The 7,842-nt window shown below is 41.2% G+C and overlaps 1 long non-coding RNA gene across 1 annotated transcript; it reads right to left on the bottom strand.

Moving 5' to 3' along the window:
* Window positions 1–400: 400 nt before the first annotated feature.
* Window positions 401–3,895, bottom strand: LOC309339393. Its single transcript, XR_014155292.1, has 2 exons — window positions 2,462–3,895; window positions 401–2,431 (listed from the first exon to the last, which is right to left on the bottom strand). It is a non-coding gene; the product is annotated as an uncharacterized lncRNA (long non-coding RNA).
* Between the last annotated feature and the right edge of the window lie 3,947 nt (window positions 3,896–7,842).

The raw sequence follows: 7,842 nt of genomic DNA on the forward strand, positions 1-7,842 counted from the left end.
ACCAGAAGTGGCTTCATCATGCTGGCCACATGACCCGGAAGCTGTACGCCGGCTCCCTCGGCCAATAAAGCGAGATGAGCGCCGCAACCCCAGAGTCGGTCACGACTGGACCTAATGGTCAGGGGTCCCTTTACCTTTACCTTGAGTTAAGAACTTAATTCGTTCCGGAAGTCCGTTCTTAACCTGAAACTGTTCTTAACCTGAGGTACCACTTTAGCTAATGGGGCATGCTGCTGCCGCCGCGCCGCCACCACACAATTTCTGTTCTCATCCTGAAGCAAAGTTCTTAACCCGAGGTACTACTTCTGAGTTAGCGGAGTCTGTAACCTGAAATGTCTGTAACCTGAAGCGTCTGTAACCCGAGGTACAACTGTACAGTACAGTTAAAAGCACATAGAAATCAAGAGGAGGTTTCGTATTTAACGGCATGATAGTTTTCTGCTGGGGAAGATGCAGATCTTAACATAGAAACGTACCATTTGTAAATAATAGAAAAGAAACTTTCTAAGCATATGCCGGCTGTTCTTGAATCTGTAAACGGGAATTGATGAGGTTGACGTCCATAGAGGGTGTTCGTAACAGCTCCCATTTCACACTTTTGTACAAATTTTGGCCTAACTCCTGCCACTACCTACACACATGCATCTGTCACTCTGAAAAGCTTCTTCGTGTGAGTCTTCTTCTGCAAACTGGCATGACACGAGTGCCTGTGGGTAGCTTAGGCTTATGCCAAGGCTATGGTGGCAGCATTTCTGCTCTTTGCTAAACATATGGTCCCAGGAGAACAGCCGGGAGACGCATTAGCTACAGCAGAGAAGGTAGGCAGGTGTGTAGGAGGGTGAAGTTGCAGAGTGTTGGGAAATGTCCTGGGAACTTCAAAACATCAGAAATGAGCAAATGAGGGCTGAGGAGCAAGCCAAGAAGACGTAAGCTGGTGGCGGAGAAGAACAAAGGCATAAGATTAATTGTGTAGCCATGTTTGGGGTTTTGCAAAGGCACGGAGGAACACATTGGGACAAAGAGGATTAAAGTGGTACCTCAGGTTACATACACATCAGGTTACATACGCTTCAGGTTACAGACTCCGCTAACCCAGAAATATTGCTTCAGGTTAAGAACTTTGCTTCAGGATAAGAACAGAAATTGTGCTCTGGTGGCACGGCAGCAGCAGGAGGCCCCATTAGCTAAAGTGGTGCCTCAGGTTAAGAACAGTTTCAGGTTAAGAGCGGACCTCTGGAACGAATTAAGTACTTAACCTGAGGTACCACTGTAGAGATGCCAAGATGGTTACAGTCAAATAAAAACAACAAAATGAATTTGGGAAGGGAACTAATGTAACTGAGTCCTCTGTGAGGAGACCGTAACATGATTTGAAGTCACTGATATATTCCTTTCAGTCACCTGAATTAATGACAAAGCTCTAGTGGTTCTTTAACTGAGTCAATATACTTTCTGGGTAGAATACAACTCAAGAATCTTGCCTCCCTTTATGGGGGCCAAAGAGGCTGGTTGCATAGATTTTCTGCTGTGACAGTCTTATAACCCTTTGGCTGATATATCAAAACACACTGCTGGGAAGAATTTTGACCAGACCTACTAATCCTTGTCTTTGAAGTCAGAAGTCATGTGCTGAAGGGACTGCTGGAACAGTGAAAAGTACAGAAAAAAACTGAATTGATGAAAGCATTGTTTCTGCATGACAGTGCTCAATTGCCTGGAGGAATATTATATATTTTCCTATTATACCTAGAGTGGTTTTTTAAAAAATAAATAAATAAAAACTTTTTAAAAAAACAACCCTAGTATTTTCCTAGTTTAGGCCATGAATTTAGCATTACATTATGTAAATTAAATATTGATTCGCCTAGCTTAATAAATGGGAACAGACTCAAATCTTTTTGCTATGCTGGTAAATAGGAGTTGATCTACACATTAACCAGAAAGGGGTAGATACAAAAACTTACGGAATATGCATACCGGAAGAATAAGAAATCAAGATAACAATTTTTATATATATAAAAGAATGGAAATGGTTTATTGAATATTTACAGATATATTATAAACAGATAAAAACATTGGCAGGGTTATTGTAATAATCTGCAGTTTCATAAGAGTATATATTTAAAGATAAATAAATGAGCAAATTAAGTTAATTTGGATATGCAGAAGATACTAAAAACAAATTTAAGGAACCAGAGAAAGAGGGGGAAGGAAGTCAAGTTTTGAAATGTCCAAATGATTGTAAAATTCGTGAAATGTATAAAATTCGTGAAATGTATAAACTTGAAAAGTACAAAATAAAAATACATTTAAAAAAACAAGAAAAGGGTGCTAGATTGAAAAAGGAAGAACTTTTACCTTTGCCACTCTATAAATGCTCATTGTCTAAAAAATATTCATCTTTAGGAAGGTTCATCTTTAGGAATGTTTCCTTAGCAAACTGCTCCCAGCTACTCAAAACCTTTCTCTCTGCGCTCTTAACATGAGGCAGCATTCAAAGATATGACTCACCCTGCTACAAATCTGCAGGCTGAAGCAGTGCAATCCAGAATTCTATCGCCATGCTCTGAATAATGTGCAAATGAGGGGTTGCCAAGTGGATCTTTTATTTTTATAAAATCAAGAGGTGATGCCAGGAAAGCACTTTATAGAGTTCTCTGCCTTTATTGTATTGCATTGTTTGAAGCTGTGCTTCATATGCTGTTTCACACTGTGTTTCTTATTGGATTTGTGTTTTGTCCATTATATGTTTGTAAGCTACTAACAAAGGATATTGTCCTATCAGGTGACCTAAACAATAAATAAAATAATAGAGCATCAACTAGACAGAGCCTGGCAGTTTTTCCTCTGTGTGTGTGTGTGTGTGTGTGTCTGTGTGTATTTGTTGATATGTAAAGTAACAGAGTAGCTTACAGCTAGGAAGCTAAATAGCTCTTCTAAGTGATTGATAACTTCTTTCTAAAGACTATACAGTGGTACCTCGGGTTAAGAACTTAATTCGTTCTGGAGGTCTGTTCTTAACTGGAAACTGTTCTTAACCTGAAGCACCACTTTAGCTAATGGGGCCTCCTGCTGCCGCTACGCCGCTGCTGCACGATTTCTGTTCTCATCCTGAAGCAAAGTTCTTAACCCGAGGTCATATTTCTGGGTTAGTGGAGTCTGTAACCTGAAGCATATGTAACCTGAAGCGTATGCAACCCGAGGTACCACTGTACAATGTCCAGACTCTCTATATTCAAAAAGAACTTTCATAAACATATAACTGAAAAGAACATATTTGCAATCTTGTGCTTATTCACTTTGTTCCTTGCAGAGAGCTCCTGCACAGGTTTCTCCCTATTAACTTTTATTTTATTTATTTATTGATATTGAGGGATCTTCCTCTTTCTCTTTCACTTCAGACAGATCACATTAGCACAAACTGTCCTCAGCAGTATCCCGAGAAGTTTGCCTCAGCAGCCATTCTCCCTCACACACAGAGAGAGAAGCAGAAAGACAGGTAAAAACGACAGCTACTAGAATAACAGTCACAACAGAATGGAATGCCTCTGTCATGTAACTCAAAGTCAGCCAATCACATGAGAGCTACTGCCAGAGAAAAAAAACCCATGATAAAAGTACACAGTAATTTAACCTGAGTAAACATCCCCATTTCAGAAAATTAAACCATTATCCTAAACGTGCGCACAGTAACCTATTGAGTTTTCACACACCAAGAGGAGAAGCTTAGTGGTTCTAGGTGTAGGGTAAGGTAAAGGTAAAGGATCCCTGGATGGTTAAGTACAGTTGAATTCAACTATGGGGTGCGGTGCTCATCTCTGTTCTCAGGCCGAGGGTACCGGCATTTGTCCGCAGACAGCTTTTCCAGGTCATGTGGCCAGCATGACTAAACCGCTTCTGGCGAATGGAGGACTGTGATAAGCAGTGCTTTTTTCCTGGGGGGACGCAGGGGTATGCAAAACATTTTGTGAATCTAAGTTTGGCCTCATTGAGTGGCAATATTTCAATATGAATAGGAAAATGAGAGTACCCCTAAACACTTTTTTTATAGGAAAAAAAGGACTGGGTAAGAGATTCCTGTTTTCTGGCCAGGATAGGATTTTGAGGGAAGAGCTTCATTCTTATGAAGGCAGAGATCTGAGATCCCTGACTTTCTGTAGCATCAGAAGCACTGAGTTTGGAATAGGGGAAATTTCAGACCCCACAAGTGCCCCTATTTCCCAGGGACAGTCCCAGATTTACCGAGCTGTCCCAGTTTCTAATGCGATCCCGGAATGTCCTGCTTTTCCTTAGGACCTCCCTATTTTAAATGTTCCCTAAGACTCTCATGGAGCGTTACCAGCACAGAATGCAGATGATGATGAGAAAGTCTATTTACATTTCCATCCACTTTCTCTCTCACTCACAGAACGGATTCTTTTCGTCTTGCGAGGCACCACTGTACTATGTTTCCTTATATGGCTTTTAATCTGTGTTCAGCCCCAACACATTTTAAAAGGGCATTGGATGTCAATCAAATTGACGAAAGGCCTGGTTAAAAAGGAACGTTTTTGCCTGGTGCCTAAAGGTGTATAATGAAGGTGCCAGGCAAACTTCCCTGGGGAGAGCATTCCATAGATGGGGAGCCCGTTCTTGTGTTGCCTGAGATCATCAGAAGATGATCTCAGGGTCCAGGTAGGTTCATCATGCGTTGAACAATTATTTCCCTTTAGAAAGTATATGAATCAAACACAAAGTTTTTTCCGTTGCAGATTGAAGGGAAGTGTGTGATATATACCGTCCTATACCCACAGATGTCAGGGCAGTTCACAGGATAAAATCACAATATTAAAATACAAAATGCATAATAAAAACAAAAACAGCCCAATAACCCCCCCCCCAACACAAAAGGGCATTGGGTGGCAACAGGGTGAGTCTTGAAAATACAACTCTCTGGTGTCAAAGGCCAGATAGCAGACCCCCTAAGTGTCTCTATTTCCCAGGGACAGTCCCAGATTTACAGAAGCTGTCCCAGTTTCTAATTTGATTTTCCTTAGGACCTCCCTATTTTAAATGTTCCCTAAGACTATCATGGAGCATTACCAGCACAGAATGCAGATGCTGACGAGAAAGTCTACTTACATCTCCATCCACTTCTCTCTCAATCGCTGAATGATCAAACCAAAGGCGATCGCTATGCCTCTAGAGCCCTAGCGACCAAGGAACCAGCAGAGGGAGGTGTCACAATGAAGGGCGTTTCACAAGGACCTCCGCAACCTAGAAACCACCAGCACTCAACTGACACTACTAAATTTGCTTATATGGCTTTTAATCCATGTTCAGCTTTTTACAAATATATAAAATGAAATTTATTGCTTTATATTCAAGCTTCCGTTGTTCCTGCACCTGCTAAGCATTAGCTAGCTAATCTACCTCTCTGCCTCTTTGGTCCTATATTACTGAATGGTGGAAAACCAGAAATCACCCCTTGTGTATTTATTCATTTTATTACCGTTCTTCCAGGGCTTTTTTTCAGGGGGGACACAGGGATACACATACCCCTAAACATTTTGTGACTCTAAGTTTGACATCATTGAGGGGCAGTATTTCAATATGAGTAGGAAAATGAGAGTACCCCTAAATATATATATATTTTTAGGGGAAAAAAGCACTGGTGACGAGACCCAGAGCGCACGGAAATGCCATTTCCCTTCCCACCACAGCGATACCTATTTATCTACTCATGCTGATATGCTTTTGAATTGCTAGGTTGGCAGGAGCTGGGACTGAGCAACGGGAGCTCACCCCATCACGGGGATTTGAACCAGCAACCTTCTCATCAGAAAGCCCAAGAGTGGTTTAAACCACAGCGCCACCTGCATGCCTGCTGGTATAGACAAAATTGAGTTAGATGCCTGCTGCACTGATTCAATTATAAGGCAGCTTCCAATGTTCCTGTGATTTCTCACATCAGGCCAGACATTATCATCATCATCAAACTTGTACCCAGCTTCTCCGACTGGGTTGCCCCAGCAACTCTGGGCGGTTTCCAACATATACTGTATATAAAATCATAAGACCACAAGATGGCAGTAAACTCCAACAAAAATCAACAGTATTAACTCCTCTTGTATATTTCTAGCTTAAGTAAGACTACATGAAAACATGCTGGATCACAGAATCTCAGACTAATGGAATTGCAGATTTGCAAGGAATCTCAAGGATCATCTAGTCCAACCCCCTGGAATGCAGGAATCTTCTGCCCAATGTGAGATTAAGAGTCTCATCGTGCTGTCCCAACTGAGCTACGGTTCATGGTTTCCCATAAGCAGGCAAAATTATCTTTGAAAATGAGGCATGATCTGTGATGGTCTTAATAATAACAACACCTGCACAGTAAACATTCTACAGATCAGCTGGCTGATTTCTTAGGAACAGAATAATCTTTACAGGTAGGTTTGCTGATTCCCCCCCCCCACCTGCCATGCCTCTGTGTCTTTATCTGCAGACTGACACGCAGAAATTCAGCAAGGGACCCTTTATATTTTTTTGCTGCAGAGAGAAAGTGGAAGGGAAGGCTTTACCTGAGTTGCAGTTGCTGGCAAGAGGGCAGCTAAAGGCAGGAGACAGCCAGGCCCTTTATTGCTTTGTTGTTGTAGTAGTAGTAGTAGTAGTAGTAATAATAATAATAATAATAATAATAATAATAATAATAATAATAATTTATTTATACCCCGCCCATCTGGCTGAGTTTCCCCAGCCACTCTGGGCGGCTTCCAATCGAGTGTTAAAAACAATCCAGCATTAAATATTAAAAACTTCCCTAAACAAGGCTGCCTTCAGATGTCTTTTAAAGCTACTTATTTCCTTCACATCTGAAGGGAGGGCATTCCACAGGGTGGGTGCCACTACTGAGAAGGCCCTCTGTCTGGTTCCCTGTAACCTCACTTCTCGCAATGAGGGAACCACCCTCGATGCTGGATCTCAGTGTCTGGGCAGAACGATGGGGGTGGAGACGCTCCTTCAGGTATACAGGACCGAGGCCGTTTAGGGCTTTAAAGGTCAGCACCAACACTTGAATTGTGCTCGGAAATGTACTGGGAGCCAATCCAGCAACATCTAGAGGTCTCCCCCACCCCCCACTCTGTTGTACAGCAGATATACCTGGGAGAAAGTCCCACTTATTCCAACTTTATAATGTCAGAACACATTTGAGGACTAGAAACTTTACAGTGACGCCTTTGGGGCTAGTAAATGAGCTCCAAAATGTGGTCCAGGAGTCTACTTTCTTCTTTGCCATTAGAAAGAGATGGACGACTGATCTGTTTCAATGGAGCTTTGGACAGTATCTTTTGATTTTTAAAATTAATTTTTATTTTATGCTTAGTGTATTATATGAGATAAATAACTTTTAACACACTGTGGCTTTATGTTTCAGTTAGGGTTTTTTGTGATTTGCAAACCTGTAAGCTGCTTGAAAGCTTATGGAGACAACATACACCCCCCCAAAAACCCCAAACACTGAATCACACACTTTCACCAATTGTTTAATAGAACCGTCCTGAGATCTACAAGTATAAGGCGGTATAAAAAAAACCCAACCAACAAACTAAATATTAATTTCCTGCTAAATAAATAAATAAATAGTAATGCCGACTAACTGTAAAATAGTGGGGGTGGAGATTTTCAGATTGTTTGTTTGTTTTAAGGCTTAGTCATTCTTCAAGAAACATATTCTTTTCTGGCACTGTAAAAAATAAAAATAAAATTTGGAAACTCCTTTCCTCAGCCTGACCTCTCTGGAAATAATAAGCAAACAGCTGAGTTTCATTTTGTCACATCTTTCATGGTTATCACTGCTCT

This window comes from Podarcis erhardii (genome assembly GCF_964252035.2).
Source record: "Podarcis erhardii genome assembly, chromosome: 3".
Lineage (NCBI taxonomy): Eukaryota > Metazoa > Chordata > Lepidosauria > Squamata > Lacertidae > Podarcis > Podarcis erhardii.